Here is an 18,569-nt window from a genome sequence, read left to right as displayed (position 1 = left end):
TAGAAGCACCTCTAAACAGATATAACTGCATCTATCCTAGGGCTTTGTCTAAGCACAAGATGTGTAGTTAAAGCAATGCAATCCCTAATCTCTAGGTAGCTCTGGGATTTATTTTACTACCGTAGCTGAGCGTCTCAATCTGGAAGGTATTTATCCTTACATTAAAGGGTTATTATCCCCATAGTACTAGTGGGGAAACTGAGGCACTGAAGGGCTCCCCCAGGGTGACACAGGAAGGCTGTGGCAGATCTGGCATGTCAGGCCAGGTCTTCTGAGTCCCAGGCTAGTGCTCTAACCATTGCACTGTGCATCCTCTCTGCTACAGGGCTCTCGAGGACCCTCTGCTCTCAGCAGTCCCAGTCTATGTAGCTGTGTCACACACGGTGACAGATCAGAGCCAAGAGCCCATTCTGTCAGCACAGGGACCCCAAAGTCAGCCTGAATGAGCATGTGGTGACCATCCAGGAGAGGGTCTCTGCCTTTGTGTCAGAGGAAGGAGCAGAGTCTGGGAAGGGCTCCAGGCCAGTGCTGGTCAGAGGCACAATTATGTCACTAATTAAACATTACATAAACCCCACCCCCAAGCCAGAGAGCAGCCTCACATGCCCCCTGTGCTGGCTCGGTAGCCTGATGCCAAGGGCCACCCAGAGAGGCTGTTCCTAGTGAGAGCAAAGTCTTCCTGTCCCCTCCCCCCCAGCCATGCCTGACCCTGCCCAGGAGGAGACCCCACCATCCTATGGAACTAGGGGGTTGGAGCCATGGCTCATGCAGAAGCCAAACACAGGGCTATGTGCAACACTGCCCTCTACTGGCTACAATGGGGACTGGTTGATCGTGTGCCACAGGCCCCGCGCTGCTGATGGAGATCTCCTTCAGCCCAAGTGGGCTGGGCTGGGCTTTAGGCGCAGGAGGGGGAAGAGTTCTCGCCCCGCTGATGCCATGAAGTTGCGAGCAGCCATGATGCAGTGGGGTGGGAGAGCTCATGAACCACAAGCTGTGTGCACACACACACACACACACACACACACACACAGAAAGAGGCACATTCACAGCACCACAGGAAGAGCCGCAGGGGCTGGGTGGAAAGAGGGAAGAGGAGATTCCTTGGGAGTAGCTGACGACGCGGCCTGACTGTTGCTACAGACAGACCCGTGCACAGATCTAGCAGCCTTGCCCTCCCGCCATGCCCAGAGATCTCTGCTTGTGTAGAGGGGAGAACAGATCTGTGCTACTGCCCCCGTGCTCCCCCCCCAGCAGAGATCTAGTCACCCTGCCAATCCCTACCCCCAAATCCAGTTACAGGCTCCAACAGCACTTCGGGTGGTTTAAGGCCACAGAGGGATTTAACAGCAAAATCCCTTCCCGGAGCATGCTGGGAAGGATGAGACACAACAAGTTTGGGTGGCAGCAGCATCTCTGCACAGCTGGCCTGAAAGTCTGCCCCAGAGTGCGCACCACATGGGTCACAGCAGTCTCTGCCGGTCATACGAGCCACTGAGGAACCTACATGGGTCTTATGATCCCATTTGCTCACCACTGCCCTGTGCTAGCTGGAAGCAAAGTTGTTCTGCTGTGTGTCATAGGCCCTATACTGCTAAGGGAGATTCCCCATGCTTGGGACAACCAGCAGTGGTGGTGCTTGTGGGGTGGGAGGAAAAAATCAGAGCAGAGCCCCCACTGGGGGAGTTGCAAGTACTTAGTGGAGGGAATCCAAGACTCGACCCCACACACACACTCCAAATGGGGTGCAGTGCCCCATAGTGCCTGGGGAGCTGCCTCCAGGGAGAAGGCAGAAGGCATTTGCCCCCACCCCCTCCTCCTATGGCCAGCAGCTGCCCTGTTCTGGTGACCAATAGCCCCAGAGGCATCAATTCTGCTGTCCCCTCCAGGCTGGCATGAAGCGCTGCTCCCAGCCACAGAGCTGCAGACCCTTGCACCTGGGGTCATGGGTGCAACCCAGTGGTATCTTATGGACAAATACAGAGGCCTAGTGCCTGTCCAGCCACTCCTGCAAAGCCAGGAGGAGAACCAGCCCGCAGGCTCCTGCTACTAGAGCCAGGGCAGCTCTCCTATGGCTGGTAGCAGTAGCAGGTCCCTTGTCCTCTGGGCTCAGCCTCCAACCTGTAGGGCCTTTTCAGCCCTAGATCTCAAAGCCCTGGCAGAGAGGAGCCCTGGGTAACCACAGCTGGGGAAATGGAGGCACAGAAAGACGAAGCAACTTGGCCCAAGGCCCTACAGCAGGAGCAGTGGTCAAACCCCATTCAGAACCCCAGAGTCCGGACTCCCAGCCCTGCCCCCTTCCCCCATGCTCTAGCCAATAAGACCCCACTCCCCTCCCAGAGCTGGGCGTAGAACCAAGGAGTCCCAGCTTCCAGGTCTGTTCCTCTTCCCACTGGCCTATGCTGGCCCCACTCTGAAAACAGAAAAGGAGGACATGTGGCACCTTAGAGACTAACCAATTTATTTGAGCATGAGCTTTCGTGAGCTACAGCTCACTTCATCGGATGCATCCTGTGGAAAGTACAGAAGATCTTTTTATACACACAAACCATGAAAAAACGGGTGTTTACCACTACAAAAGGTTTTCTCTCCCCCCACCCCACTCTCCTGCTGCTAATAGCTTATCTAAAGCGATCACTCTCCTTACAATGTGTATGATAAAAAGATCTTCTGTACTTTCCACAGTATGCATCCGATGAAGTGAGCTGTAGCTCACGAAAGCTCATGCTCAAATAAATTGGTTAGTGTCTCAGGTGCCACAAGTCCTCCTTTTCTTTTTGCGAATACAGACTGACACGGCTGTTACTCTGAACTCTGAAAACAGATCTGGCTCCACTGTGGCCTGGCTGGGAGCAAGTCAATAGACACCAGCCGCTGCTAGCCCAGCCTGCTCCCCCCTGCAACTCAGTGCTGGGAGGCACCATATGGCTAACAATGGGGCCCCTTAACCAGCTCGGTGGCTTTATTAACTGTCTGAGTTTAGAGGAAGTTAATCAGACCCGGAGGCCTGTGAGGAGGGGGTTGCACCAGCTGGACAGTGTCCCCCACCCCCCAAGGTCCCAGCCCACCAGTCACTCCCTCCCCAGCTGGGCCCAGAGGGCAGAAGGCCCACTGCTTTCCCCATGGACAGGAGGCTAAGCGGCAATAAGCCACACAGATCCAGGCAAGGTTTGATTGGAGGGGGCAGATTCTCGGCCACTGGCCCACACTGAGGTCTGGGCGAGCTCCCTGGGGCTCTTTGCTGAATGCTAAGCCTGCCACAGCCACTCCTTTCCGAGCCACCGTGGCAGGAGGACTCCAGCCTAGCAAAGGGCCAGAAGCAAAAGCTACATTTAGCCGGGGGGCATCCCTTTGTTTTGTCAGTTTCAGGAGTCTGGACATTTGCTTTGTAAAGCAGGCCCCCCCAGGCCCGTTTAAAACAGGGAGACACAAGCATCCCGCGGGTCACGTTCAGGCCTACTGCCCCTGCTCCAAGCTCGAAACACACCATCAGCCAGAGTTCACGGAGGATAGTTCCCGCAAGCGGAGATGGCAGCTTCCCTGCCCATGGGTCTAGCCAGCTTCCTTAGCGTGTGCAGGCCCTGCCTCACAGCTCTGAGCCCCAGCCATTCTGCTCCTCGAGCTCCCCCCACCCCACGCCTCAAGATGGCAGCTGCCCTCTTTGTTTATTTCCCGCTCCCTGGGGTTGAAAGATACCAGGAGGTTGCTAGTGATTAACTCCTCATTAGATGCAGCAATCAGCATCTTTAAGGCTCTGCGGAAGGGCTCGAGGCAGCTCAGACACACAGCGCTCTGCCGTGCCAGCCAGGGGCAGGCCAAAAGCCTGATCGGATTTCAGGGAAAGCTAAGCAGCCAGCGTCGGCGAGCCGTGCCCCCATTTCTTCACCCCACCTCCAAAGCCGCAGATCCCCTTCAGATCCGGAGCTTGCGAGGCAGCACCAAGCTAGAGAAAGGGCAGGGCCATGGCTGAGGCACTGGGATTCAGGAGATCAGGGTTCAAATCCCAGCTCTGCCACAGACTGCCTGGGTGACCTTGGGCAAGTCACGGCAGCTCTGTGCCTCAGTTTCCCCACCTTTAAGCCAGGGTGGGGAATACTTTTCATCCTATTTGGATAATGAACTTTTGGGGGCAGGGACCCTCTCTCATTGTGTCTGTGCAGGGCCTGGCACAGCAGGGCCCTGATCTCTGCTGGGGTGCTATACAATTAGCATTGATCTCCCCTCTGAACAGCCCCAGCTGGTAGGGTTGGAATCAGATTCATAGATTAGATTATCACAATAGTTCCTTCTGGCTTTAATCTGGCCTCCTGTATAGCACAGGTCAGAGAACTGCCCCACAATCATTCATAGAGCCAGTCTTGATTCAACACCGTGAGTGATGGAGAATCCCACCACAACCCACGGTAAATTGTTCCAATGGCTAATTAATTACCCTGACAGTTAAAAAACATACACTCAATTTCCAGTCTAAATTGGTCTTGCTTCAGCTGCAAGTCATTGGATCATGTTAGGCCTTTGCCTGCTACATTGAAGAGCGCAGTATAAAATGTTTGTTCCCCATGTAGGTACTTCTAGACTAATCACTTCACCCTTCAATAGAGGCCAACCCAGGGCAGAACCATGCCCCTGGGGTCAGAACGGATCTGCATCTATGTAGATATATGGGAGAGCAGAAAGTGTTAAACACTCTTCTTCCCCAAGAGGAATTCCCAGTCCTGCCTCTTCCAAGATGGAGAATTCTTCCCCTCCCAGGTCTAAATGCCACCAGGCCAACTTCAGACACAGATCAGAACTTCACCGTTTGCAGGGAGTTTGGCTCAGACCCCATTGACACCAGCACACTCCATGCCTGTGACACTATATCAGCAGCATTGCCTAGAGCACCACTATCCAGAGGCCATGGGTTCTATTCCTTGCTCTGTCACTGGCCTGCTGGATGACCTTGGGCACGTGTGAAAGTCTGTACCCCTCTTTTATAGAGCTATGCTAGATCTCGTAAAGAGGAGGCCCTGTGTGGTATCATTTGAAAACTCAATTTGCTGATCATTATTGTCCTGGTGAAGTGTGTGGCAACTTTGTATGCAAAGTTGTAAGATTCTACTTACTGTATGATGTTACTAAGCCATATTCCAAATCTGAAGACCACTCACAAACAGTTCCCCAGAGAAAAAAAGGCCAGCCAATGCCTCAGCAAGGTGTCAACAAAATCAAATGGACCCACCACCTGGCTAAGTGGCCATTCTTTGACAGGAAAAAGGATGTGGGCGAAAATCTACACCTTGACAAAGGAACACTGGGGGGGGGGGGGGGGGAGGAGATTGTGTGGACAGGACTCCCCCTGACTTGGAGAGGATTCTCAAAGAAGAGACAAACATATAAGGAGGGAGAGCAAACACCCCAAATTCTCTCTCCTCCTTCATCTCTACCCACAGCCTCACCACCACCTAAAGAACAAGGAAAACAGCATTGGACTGTGGGAGGGATCCTGTCTGAAAGAGACTGAGTTCGTAAAACAGTTGGGAATATGCAGTGAGAGAACAAGCTAAGAGAATTCTAAGCAAAGTCTAAGTTAGGCATTGGTTGTGTTTTGCTTTCATTTTCTTGTAACCAATTCTGACTTTCATGCCTCATTACTTGTAATCACTTAAATTCTCTCTCTAGTTAATACATTTGCTTCATTGTTTTATCTAAACGAGTGCGTTTGGATTGGAGTGTTTGGGAAACTCCATTTGAGATAACAGGATTTGCACATAATCACCTTTTATTGACAACACAACCAACTTTATATGAGCTTGTGTTGTCCAGGAGGGTGCTGGGCAGTGCAAGATGCACATTTCTGGGGGAAGCCTGGGACTGGGAGTTTGCTGGTGTTGCCCTGCAGCATAATTCAAGAGTGGCTGGCTGGAGCCCACATGCAGTGTAACTGGAAGCAATGCACATGCAAGAGGCTGTGAGAGAGCACACCAAGAGTGGCTGCTCTCTCAGTGAAGCAGTGTAAAAGGCACCCCAGGCTGGAGAACTGAGGGGACACAGCTGTCCATCAGTCCAGACTGTACCCTGGTGATGTCACAGCATGCCCCTTCGTGCCTCAGTTTCCCCATCTGTAGAGTTCGGCTAATGAGACTGACCTTTTCAAAGCCCTTCGAGATCTACTGATAATAAACACTATAAAAGCAGAGTTAATTTTAATAGTGCTAATGCTCTACTGTGACTTCCTGTTTCTATAGGGGGTCCTTTGAAAGGATGCTCAGGGCGTTCCTGGCATGCTCCGACTTCAGCAAGTGAAAGCCAGCAAAGATGAGTGCAGAGTACTACACCTAGAGAGGCCAAATCAAAAGCACAGCTACAAACTGGGGAAGAAGAGACTGGCAGCGGTCCTGCCGACGAGGCCCTGATGGTTAGAGCGGATCACAAATTGGACACAAGCCAACAATGATGCGACTGTGAAGAAGCCAGATATTCTGGGGTTCATCCACAGAAACTTTGCATATAGCAAACAGGAGGTAGCTGTCCCCCTCTACTCAGCACTGGTGAGGCCTCACCTGGAGTACTGTGTCCAGCTTTGGGTGTCCCGCTTTAAGAAAGACGTGGACAAACTGGAGACAGTCCAGAGGAGATTTGGGGGGGTGGGGGGGGGAAGTGTTATAAAAGCTTTAGCAAACCTAAGCTGTATGAGGAAAGGTTGAAAGAACTGGACATGCCTAGTCTAGAGAAGAGAAGGTTGAGAGAGGGGAGAACTCATAACAGTATTCAAATACATTAAGGGCTGTTATAAAGAGGACAGTGATCAATTATTCTCCACGTCTACTGCGGGAAGGGCAAGAAGGAACCAGCTTAATAAGCAGCAAGGGAGAGATATTGTAGCTTAGATATTGGGAAAAACTATCCTCACAACTAGGAAGTGAAGTACTGGAACAGGGGACCAAGGGGAGGCTCTGTAATCCCCATCACTGGAGGGTTTTAAGAACAGGTTGAACGAACACCGATCAAGAATGGTCTAGGTTTACTTGGTCCTGCCTCAGCACAGGGGGCTAGACTAGATAGCAGAGGTCCCTTCCAACCCTCCATTTCTACGAGCTAGAAAAACGTGTGTGTGCATCACTGCCCATTAGTGGATAGATTCAGAACCATGTGTCCTAAGCCCTATGCTACAGACCACCGAAGGGTGATTCGCCTCTAGCTCAGCAGCCAGCAGTCTCAGAACAGGTGGTTCTGTTCGTGAAACCCCAAGCGGCGCTTTCACAAACGGACCTAGGACACAGCTTGGCTCGAGCACGTAGCTCCACTTCTGTCCAACAGCTGTTTAGGCTGCTCGGCACAGCAGAATGATACAAAAAGCAACCGCCGAGATGCAGCCAGCTCTGGGGCATAGCGCAGCTGTGGCTGCTTTTAACACCATGCTGTTTCACACAGGAAGCGAAGACTATTGCATCTGCAGGTGGAGAAAGGCGAGGAAGGGGCAGACTGGGGAGGCAGAATGGAAACTGCTCAAGCTGGAGCATGGCCAGGACATCGCAGGATCTTTAAATGGGTCAGGATCTCAGCTGAATGAGTCAGTGTTTTTCTGGCAGAGACTTTCCAAGCAGGTCAGAATCCTGCTGTTACTAACACGCTGCCAGTCTAGCTCCTACACACAGGGATGTGAATTGGTGCTTTCAGAAACTTGCTTCAGCAAGATCTTCCCTGGGAGCTTGAGCTAAGCCCCCTCCCCCAGTCTGTTCACTGTATCCACCTGCAGTCTCTTCTTATAAGCTCTTTGGGGCAGAGGCCTTCGTCATTCTATGTATAGCACCTAGCACAATGCAGCCCTGGTCCCCGTAGCACCTTCGGGCACCGTAATGGTAGCTTGCGAGCTACCTCACAACACACAGGAGTCCTGCTGCCCAGCTCGATCCACTACACCCCGCCAACTACAGTTTATGAAGTTAAGCATAGGACTCTTCATTCACAATATATCCCCCCCAAATACCCCAATTGTAACCACCTCTTCCGGATCCTGGATCTCCCCCCGCAGCCAGTGACCCCAGACCTCACTCAAGGCTCGCAGAAAGCAGACACCACTCCCCTCCCCTCCCCACCCCGTCCCAGTCCCCCAGAAGAGAGATCTGCAGCCGACATGCCTCAGCCCCTCTGGGCAGGGAGAAGGGGCTGCCCCCTCCCAGCTGAAGCATTGGCAGACACCAGCCCTTCCACCCAGCGGTTTGGATCCAACATCAGCCCGGAGTGGGTTGTGGGAAAGGAACCCAGCTCCATACAGCTGCCTGCATTCCCATTGAAACACCCCGCTTTGGGCACACAGACCTGCTATTGGACTGGCCCCGTGCAAACACAGACAATCTGGAATGAGCCGCCTCATCCAGCTCACACCCCAGGCAGCCCTGGGCACTGCCCACTCCAGGCCTCACTGGGGTGCCAGGGCTCCACACCCCCTTTGTCCTCATGTACAGCAGCTGTGAGAGCTTTGCACAGGGCTTCTGCCCTGCTCCCCACAGCACCTCCTGCTGGGAAAGGCTGGGGCAGCAGGATCTTCCCCCCCAAAGCTAGATTTAGAGAGGATTAAACAAGATCGTGTCTTTCTTCCCTTTCCGAAGGCCTTCTAGGCCAGTGCATTTCAGAGGCAGAGTCCAGGCTTGGCGCCTGCTTCCACACTTGGACAAAAGGGGGCATGGCCCCTTTAAGAGCTTTCTCTATCCCAGCCCTTGTTTGCATAAGAATGGCCCCAGCTAGGGGGGAGGGGGGGGGCGGTGCAGGAGAGAGAGAGAAAATCCATTGAGAAGGGGAAACAACCAAAAGAAAAACATCCCTGGATCAGAGCTGAGCCAGGCAGCTGCTGCTCCCCATGCACCGATCCATCCCCCACACAGTGCCATGAAGCCTAGTCATAGAGCCAGCCCCACACATCCATCTGCTCAGGCTGCTGCCCCAAAAGGCCCCCCCCCCCCACTCCCCGGCTATTGCTACAAGCTGACTAGTGTTCCCTGCAGCAGTGACCTCTGCTGGCTGGAATCTGAACTGCATAGCCAGGTGTCATGGCCTATACTGCTAACAACTGGTGAGGATTCCCCATTAGCAAAATACCTGCTGTTTAAGAATGGGAGGGTCACAATCCCACCCTCCCACAGATGCCTTTGAGTCACAAGCACAGCACAGGGGAAGGCCTAGGAGTCACTCCACGGATTCCTGGCTTGTGCTTTGTCCTGGGAGAACAGCAGTAGTTGCCCCCCCCAACCCTCCCCCCACTCCAGTAATAGAACCCAGGAATCCTGGCTCTCCAGCCTCACCCTGATCTAATCCACTAGACCCTGCTCCCTGCCCAGAGAACCCAAGAATCCTGCTGCCCCCCAGCTTCAAGCCACTAGGCTCCACTCGCCTCCCAGAGGACCCAGGAATCCTGGTGCCCCCAGCCTAAACCCACTAGATCCCCCACCCTGCTACTCCCAGCTCTGGGAGAATCCCGGAAATGCTGGCATGGGTCAATATTCCCCTGCTGATCCTCAGCAGCATCTCACAGATCCTCCTGGGAGCCTTGACTAGGCAAATACCCTGCCAGATTGTTTTGTTTATTCAAATAACTGCAGTGACAAAGTCGAGCTGCCTCTCCCCCACTTGGCTTTGTGTGCTGGATACGCAACTGAACTCCCTGGGAACAGCCCCTTGCCCAGGCACCTGGCTTGCCGGGGAAAGATGCTCAATCAATGATCGCTGAGAAGCCATCACGGCTGCAGTTAGCAGGGCAGGGGATCAACCCCTGAACAGCCTACCTACCCTCACTGCATGTTTTGACATCAGGATCAGTTGTTTTCCTAGGTCTGCTCCAGCCCCCTCAAAGGCCAGGGAAGGCCTGTGGCCTGGGTTACAGAGGCCGGACTAGAAGATCCCCAGGGTCCCTGGGGCCTTTATGGGTATGTTTACACTGCATTCCGGAGCCTGCCAGCCCATGTCCGTCTCTGCCCAGCAGGGCTCACGCCAATGCTGTAAAGACAATGGTGTAGACTGGGTGGGGCCAAACTGGGGCTCGTGAGCCACACGTAGCTCTTTTACAGTTAAAGTGCGGCTTGCAGAGGCTGCCCCCATTCTCAGCCTACCAGTCTGTATGGGGGGGGAGCTCAGACTTCTGTCCTGTGGCAGGGTGGTGCGACTAGGGGCTTCTGCCCAACGGGGGGAGTGGGTCTAAGGGCTTTAGCAGGTTGCCCCTGTTCAAGAGCCGCAAGACTTCTGAAGATTATTGTATGCGGCTCGGAGCATCAGCGTTTGGCCACTCCTGATAATAGACTGGGCTTTGAAATTGCAGCTTGGGCTCTGAAGGCTGGGGCGGGGGCTTCTCAGCTGAACTCATGGCAGGAGACACCCATGCACCCACCCAAGAGCAGGGCTCTGTTCTGTCTGTGGTGAGCCCCCTGTACAAGGACTCGCAGAACATGCTCAGACTCCTGGCGCTTTCTGTCAGTGGATCTCCGAGCACCTCCCAAAACAGGTCAGTGTCATTCACCCCCTTTTTGCAGGTTGACAACTGAGGCACAGAGGGGGAGAGATTTGCCCAGGGCGAGCCAGTGGCAAAGCCAGGGATAGAACCCAGGCTGCAGCAGCTGCCTTCTCCTGCGACACTGGTTTCCAATTGAGGGGGAAGCGGTTTTAGGCCACATGAGTCTCTAGTGAGGCTGACTGACCCAGAGGTTTCCAAACGCTTGCCAGCCTGCACTACCTAGCACCACCACTGGGGGTCACCCTAAATCCTGGCCTGAGCATGCATGGGAGCGGCTGCTGTCTACACTAAGCAGCTGACTGGGCAAGTGGAGCAGAGGGAGAGGATTGGTGACCACCTCACCTGGGTGGCTGGGACAGAGACTCAAAAGCCAGCCAGGCAGGTTCTAGAGCCAGCCAAGAGTGCCTCCCAGCTCTGTTCCCATACGTGGCCGTTTCTGAGCAGCATCGGGCATGCCGATTCTGACACATCAGGAGAACCAAGAGAGACTCAGATCCAGCACAGCACACGGTGGAGTTTAGGGGGCCAGGCACTTCTCCCCAACACACTGGGACATGGCATCTCGGCCACTCCAGAGCGTGGCAAGGCAGTAGGGTGGACAGGCAGCAAGTGTGAAAAATTGGGACAGTGAGTGGGAGTAATAGGCACCTATATAAGACAAAGCCCCAAATATCAGGACTGTTCCTATGAAATCAGGACATCTGGACACCCTATAGGGCAGCATTGGGTACAGCCATTGTGCCATGCTGGGGGAAGCCTCAGATCCAGCAGGGACTTCGATAGGGGGCAGGTGCAATAGACACACCCTAGAGAGATGCAGCAGAGACAAGTCCTGCCAGCACCTGGAAGGAGCTCAGCAATTTCTCCTCTAGATCACAGCTCCCCTTTCAGGTGGAGAAAACTTCACCCCACTGCAATGAAAGGGTCAATCCCCAGCCCATTCATCTCCACCTCTGGCAGGATGGTTTGGAAGGGGAGCCCAGATGCACCCCAAGGTGTGGCCCACTCCAGATAAGAGTCATCATAGGATGAAGTTGTTCCTATTATGGTTGGGGGGGGGGGGGGATCATTCCCACCCCACCAACAATCCTAGTTCTAGACCTGGCAAATAGCTGGAAACCACAACACTGAAGAGCATCAAGTGCCTTAAGATGCCAGGGGATGGCATGGAGGCAGAGCACGGGGTTCAGTGCCCCTCCCTCCCCCCACCTGCATCCAGCTATGTGCTGGCAATAGAACCCAGACATTCTGCCACACCATCCCCAGAGGTGGCTGCATCTCAAGACCTAGACCATGCTGGGAAACATTTAGTTTCTGGCCCTATGCAACTGGTAAACCTCCTCTCCTCACCAAGGACAAGGGGGGAAAGCATGGTAATGTGTCAGCCTATGGTATTCTAGGCAACTCCCCCACCCAGTGACGGCATGGAAGGTGGGGGAGGAGAAGAGATGCTAGCCTTGGAGACCCCGTGTACCCACAGGTTGGATAAAAGTTGCACAACGGTGGGATAAGCTTCCACGCACACCCCTATAAGAGCTGAATCTTGATCTGCACTGACCCCTAACCCTGGGGGAAAGGGTGTGTGTGCGCTGTCTGCTGTCCCTTCCCTCCCCCCCCACCACCACCACACACTGCTGCCACCAGCTAGATCCCACCTAATCCCCAGCCCGTCCCGCAGGTTCCAGAATGCCAGACTGTCCGGAGGCCAGTGGCCCAGGGCCAGACATTCCTGCATTTACTGTGGGCTCCCAAAGCCCCCTCCCCCTCAGGGGCAGAATGTGCCCGACAGATCAGGATATACCAGTCGGGTGGGGGCTGGAGACACCAGATCCTCTTGCTCCCCAGGTGCCTCTGCTCAGAGACACAGGCCTTGCCCAAGAGGCCTTCACAACAGGAGCCCTACAAGATGACAGTTTCCCTGGCATCAAGGGACACTGTGTGGGGTGGAGTGGGGAGGAAGAGACATCTCAAAACAGGACCTTCCTCAGTCTCTCTCAGCAGGGGGGTTGAAATTAAATAATCCCATTCCAACCTGGCAGCTACTCCCTTAAACCAATCAATAAACTAATTATTCATGAATCAGCCATTTAGTTTATAAACTGGATTTAATCCACAGACAGAATCCAGGGTGGAGCGTCTTTTACTCATCTCAGCAGAGAGATACCAAGACCCTGGTGCATTCACAGAACAAGGTGAGTTAGGCAATTCCCCTCCTCGCAAAGAGGAGCGTTTGTCCCACATGCAATGACCAGACACTGGAGACGCCAGCATGGGGGTGAATCCCCTTCTGTACTTAAGACAGTGGTTGGTCATGATCTTGTCAATTTCTGACGAGGATTCGCTGCCTCTCTAATTTAATCCAACTACCTACAGCCCTGGCCAACCCACACAGCGATTTTAAGACCAGAAGGGGCTATTGGAGTATCTATGCAAGTTTCCTGTCTAACCAGGCCAGAGACTGCCACTCACTTACCCCCGTATTCAGCCCAGTGAATGCACAATTTTATCCGAGGGCTCTGCTACATGAGGTAGGTTAAAGATGGTGTTCCTCAGGTGTTAGTTTAAACCAGTTTAGTTAAAGAGTGTTCCCATGGGCCTTCACCAGGTGATTTGTTTCAGTCGCTTGGGACTGTGTAACCAGGCAGTTGTTTATGTGTGACTTTTTAAAGTCATCTCATATCAGCATAACCCCTAGTGCAGCTGCAGTTTTAAATTCACTGATGCTGGTCTGGCTTATTCCCTCTCCCCTGTGCAGCTGTTGTGTAGACATACCCACATGCATCACTGCCAACCCTCGTAGAGCATCTGATTTAGATTTAGCTTAAGCCTGTTGCTTTGGTCTTTCCTTGGGACACTTCTGCTGGCGGGAGCTGTGGTCACACGAGGAGGGTCGGCCCCGGATGGCTCTCCCAAGCCCCTTTCCTAGCCATGGTTCCACACCCATCCGCCCGGGCTGGCTGCGAGGAGTTTAAAATTCACCCCTTGAATTAAAGCTCATGCACTTTTCTCCTGGAAAGAGCCCCAGGAGGGGCTAAACCAGAGCCACTTTGGGTGCAGCTTTACGCCTGGCTCAGAACTGCCAGGCCCATCCCCTCAGCCTTCACACCCTTAAACAGCCACAGGCAAAGCGCGCTTCCCTCCCCCCCATTGCATTAGTGAACCAGACACACTGGGCCTCCATTACAAAGCCCATTCCCACCCCCAGGCCTCTCTGATGGGCAGAGTAGCAGCCCCAAGGCGACCTAGGAAACCCCCCCGGATATCATCAGTCAGCTGTCGGGAATCCTGAGCCATCCGTGGTACTCACCAGGGAGGGTAAAACATACAGGACCCCACTGCCAAAGGGGCTCGGAGCAGTGGGTGACCCTTAGAGCCCTTTCGCCCCACCTTAGGGCGCCACCCACCCACGGCCAGCTCCAGCCAGACGCGGGGCAGGGGGAGAAGCGAGGTGGGTCAAGCCGCCCCGGCTAACAAAGGCGCTGGCTCCCCCCCCCCAAGCCCAGCTGAGAGATTTGCACCTGCTGGGCGATTAAGATTCACACCCGGCTACATCAAAACAAACCTCCCCCGCAGCTCCGCTCCAGCCGGGAACCCGGCGGGGTGGGGATGGGGGGGGGCGCAGAGAGAGAGCCCAGGACTGGCCGGGGGGGGGCTCAGCTCAAGCCGGGGGGGGCCGCAGGGAAAGGGCCGCCTGGCTGTTACCTGCTGCGATCCGCGGGGAAACGCCTCTCGCCACCTGCTGCAGCCCCCGTCCAAACCCGGCTTTGTCTGGCCGCGGCGGCTGCTCCCGGCCCGGGCGTGCGGTGCCGAGTCGCGCCCCAGCCCCACTGGGTGAGGAGGGGACCAGGCTGGGAGGACACACGCCCCCCCCCCCCGCTGAATTAGCTCCTTAGCCAATGGCAGGGCAGGCTGGGGTTTAAAGCGATGATGTCACCCGCCCCCCCCCCACCCCCAGGGGCTGGTCAATTATCTTCGCCAGCCGGCGGGTGCTGCCGCTTGGTGCCCCCGCGCCGGGCAGCTGGTTCCTGGATCGATGGGCCGGGGGGAGGGGAGCGGGCCTGTAACCCTTTCACTGCCAGGGCTTCCTGGGGGAGCAAGGGGCTCCCTGTCCTGTGCCCGCACCACAGTCGGTCTGCCTGTCTACCCCCCCCCCACACACACACCTCTCGGTCTGCCTGTCTACCCCCCCCACACACACACCTCTCTCTCTGTCTGCCTGTCTCTCCCCCCGCCCCCCCACACCTCTCGGTCTGCCTGTCTACCCCCCCACACACCTCTCTGCCTGTCTATCCCCCCGCTCCCCACACCTCTCTCTGTCTGCCTGTCTCTCACCCCGCCCCCCCCCACCTCTCGGTCTGCCTGTCTACCCCCCACACCTCTCTGCCTGTCTATCCCCCCCGCTCCCCACACCTCTCTCTGTCTGCCTGTCTATCCCCCGCTCTCCACACCTCTCTCTGTCTTGTCTGTCTACCCCCCCACCTCTCTCTGTCTGCCTGTCTACCCCACCCCACACCTCTCTCTGTCTGCCTGTCTATCCTCCCGCCCCCCCCACACCTCTCTGTCTGCCTGTCTATCCCCCCACCCCACACCTCTCTCTGTCTGCCTGTCTCTCCCCCCGCCCCCCCCACACCTCTCGGTCTGCCTGTCTACCCCCCCCACACACACACCTCTCTCTGTCTGCCTGTCTTTCCCCCCACACCTCTCTGTCTGCCTGTCTCTCCCCCCGCCCCCCCCACACCTCTCGGTCTGCCTGTCTACCCCCCCACACACCTCTCTGCCTGTCTATCCCCCCGCTCCCCACACCTCTCTCTGTCTGCCTGTCTATCCCCCCCACACACACACCTCTCTCTGTCTGCCTGTCTTTCCCCCCACACCTCTCTGTCTGCCTGTCTCTCCCCCCGCCCCCCCCCACACCTCTCGGTCTGCCTGTCTACCCCCCCACACACCTCTCTGCCTGTCTATCCCCCCGCTCCCCACACCTCTCTCTGTCTGCCTGTCTATCCCCCACACACACACACCTCTCTCTGTCTGCCTGTCTATCCCCCACACACACACACCTCTCTCTGTCTGCCTGTCTATTCCCCCACACACACACCTCTCTCTGTCTGCCTGTCTATCCCCCCCCACACACCTCTCTGTCTGCCTGTCTATCCCCCCCACATACCTCTCTGTCTGTCTATCCCCACAAGCTACTTTGTCTAGTCACCCCTGCGCACAAATCGGTCCATCTCTCTATCCCCCTGCACCTCTGTCTGTCTGCTGTAGCCGGGTTGGTTTGGTTAGCAGAAGAGCTCTGTGTGGCTGGAAAGCTGGGCTCTCTCCCCAGCAGAAGTTGGTCCAACAAAAGACATTCCCTCCCCCACCTTGTCTCTTTTCACAGAAAGAAAAGGAGGACTTGTGGCACCTTAGAGACTAACCGATTTATTAGAGCATAAGCTTTCGTGACTTACAAAGCTATTGTTTCATATTCTCTGTGTATATATAAAGCCTGCTGCAGTTTCCACGATATGCATCTGAGGAAGTGAGCTGTAGCTCACGAAAGCTTATGCTCTAATAAATCGGTTAGTCTCTAAGGTGCCACAAGTCCTCCTTTTCTTTTTGCGAATACAGACTAACACGGCTGCTACTCTGAAACCTGTCTTTTCACAGAGTGATCGCTCTGCCTCTGACCTCTCAGGCCTCCACCTCAAGAGAAACCTGCACCATTTCAGAAGAGGAGCTTGGGAGTGTCCATTCATAACTCTGCCTTTATGGCTTATCACAACAAACTGTAACCCATGGACGCCCCCTTTTTGTCTTATGACTGCAGAGGGGTTAATGGGCCACGCTGCCTTGAACGGTCTCTTTAACAGACGTTCTTGTTAAACCCTGGATTTGTGCTGGAAATGGCCCACCTTGATTATCATACACATTGTAAGGAGAGTGATCATTTTAGATAAGCTATTACCAGTAGGAGAGTGGGGTGGGGGGAGAGAAAACCTTTTGAAGTGATTCCATTTTTTCATGGTCTGTGTGTATAAAACATCCTCACTGCATTTTCCACTTTATGCATCCGATGAAGTGAGCTGTAGCTCACGAAAGCTCATGCTCAAATAAATTGGTTAGTCTCTAAGGTGCCACAAGTCCTCCTTTTCTTTTTGCAAATACAGACTAACACGGCTGCTACTCTGAAACCTCTCTTACAACAGGGGTAGTAAATGATTTTTTTGTCAAGGTCCAGATTCCAGAGAAACATTTTTCACACCACAATAATGATAAATAAAAAGATTTGAGGGTCTGTTCAGAAGCATCTGGCAGTCCGGATTTGGCCTGCAGTATTAACTACCCCTCCTTCCAGTATGTGCTACCTACCTATGCTGAACGATCTGTCCCACCTTGCCTGTAGCTGTGACACTCAGAGGACCTTTCCCAGACCCGAAGAAGAGCTCTGTGCAGCTTGTCTGTTTCACCAGCAGAAGTTGGTCCCATAAAAGATATTCCCTTCCCCACCTTGTTTCTCATCTCCTGGGATCAACACGGCTACAGCACCACGGCAAGCATCTCTCTATCCAACCCCACACTCACCCATCTGTCTGTCCATCATGCATTCTCTCTCTAACGCTTTGGTGTCAGAGGAAGTGGGAAATCCAGGATCGCCTGGTAGATCCTGTAACATTCAATATTGCCCCATATCGTCCAGTATGTTTATGACTGTGCTGCAAACCCGTGCCTTGTGGACGGGTCTCTCCTTGCTCCCCAGCCTCCAGGGGAATTTGGAGAGACAGCCTGCCCCTCTCCCCCGCCCCACCCACCACCCATTATGTAGGGCTAGGGCTCTAGAAAGGGAACCAGCCCGTTGCTGTCCTGGTAAGGGCTCAGCCCCATGGCACCCTGCCAGCTGGGCCCTGCGGTGGGGCCAGCAGGATGGAAGTGCAATCTCCCTGGGGGCTGCAAACAAGGTGAAACAGGAGTGGGCAGGTCTGCGTAGGGAAGAGGGTAGTGAAGCACTGGAATGGGTTCCCTAGGGAGGTGGTGGAATCTCCTTCCTGAGAGGTTTTTAAGGCCCAGCTTGACAAAGCCTTGGCTGGGATGATTTAGTTAAGGTTGGTCCTGCTTCGAGCAGGGGGTTGGATTAGATGACCTCCTGAGGTCCCTTCCAACCCTGATATTCTATGATTCTATGAAATCAGGGGAAATAAACTGGGTGAACCCTGGGCCCTGAAGTGCCTGGGGTGCTGAGGGGATGCTTCTGGGGGCAGGATCCTATGGTAGGACTTGCCTCCCCTTCCCCAGAACAGGGCCTGGGCTGCTAGGGCTGGCTTTGCCCCCTCTTGCTCAAGCAGTCCCCAGCTACACTCCTTATTGCTGAACAGCCCCAGTTGTGTCGGAATGGAACAGCTGGCCTGCCCACGAGGTTGTCCCCCCCCCAGTGGTTGCTCTGTGCAACTGCAGCAGGAGGTAGGCGCGGGCCCCTCCATTTCAAGCAGTAGGGGGCTGCTTATAGGTCACAGGCTCGAGCCTCACCCTGGACATGGGAGACCGCAGGCAGAAGTATTATTGGATGTACCCCGGGACGCACCCCCCGCCCCCAGCCAGGCTTCTCTGCTGCGCACGCTGTTCTGGAGGCTGCTCCTTCAATCAGCTGCCTTTGCTTCTCCAGCTCTGACGGGGCACCCCCCAAGGAGCTGAGGGATGGGCAGAGCTGTGTGCCAGAGGAGCCCAGGGCTGGGCCAGCAGGGGGCTGGAGGCTGGGACTGAGGGGCACCGGCAGAGCTGAATGAGGGCTTGGTGCTGACTTTTGGTTTTGCCGGTGGGTGCCCTCCCGAGGCCCCACCCCGACTCTGCCCACTCCCGAGACGCCGCCCCCGCTCCACCCCTTCCCACCCGCTCATTCCCTCCGCCCCCTCCTCCGAGCACCTCTGCCAGTTTTGGAGGGAGGCTATTCACATTGGGGAAAAAGGGTGGGTGAGGTGATATCTTTTATTGGACCAGCTTCTGCTGGCGAGAGAGACAAGATGTTGAGCGTTCACAGAGCCCTTCTTCAGGAAGAAGAACTCTGTGAAAGCTCCTAAGCTTCTCTCTCTCTCTTACCAGCAAAAGTCGCTAT

General features: G+C 54.8%; 1 protein-coding gene across 1 annotated transcript in view; it reads right to left on the bottom strand.

The window, feature by feature from the left end:
* PRR36 (proline rich 36) overlaps nt 1-14,339 on the bottom strand; it is a 41,199-nt gene extending 26,860 nt beyond the window's left edge. The window contains exon 1 of the mRNA XM_084610713.1: nt 14,186-14,339. The gene's annotated coding sequence lies outside the window, so the exon portion shown is untranslated. The remainder of the gene's footprint in view (nt 1-14,185) is intronic.
* Nucleotides 14,340-18,569: the final 4,230 nt, after the last annotated feature.

Source organism: Lepidochelys olivacea (genome assembly GCF_965140295.1).
Source record: "Lepidochelys olivacea isolate rLepOli2 genome assembly, chromosome: 20".
Lineage (NCBI taxonomy): Eukaryota > Metazoa > Chordata > Testudines > Cheloniidae > Lepidochelys > Lepidochelys olivacea.
This window is presented reverse-complemented; position numbering and strand designations above follow the sequence as displayed.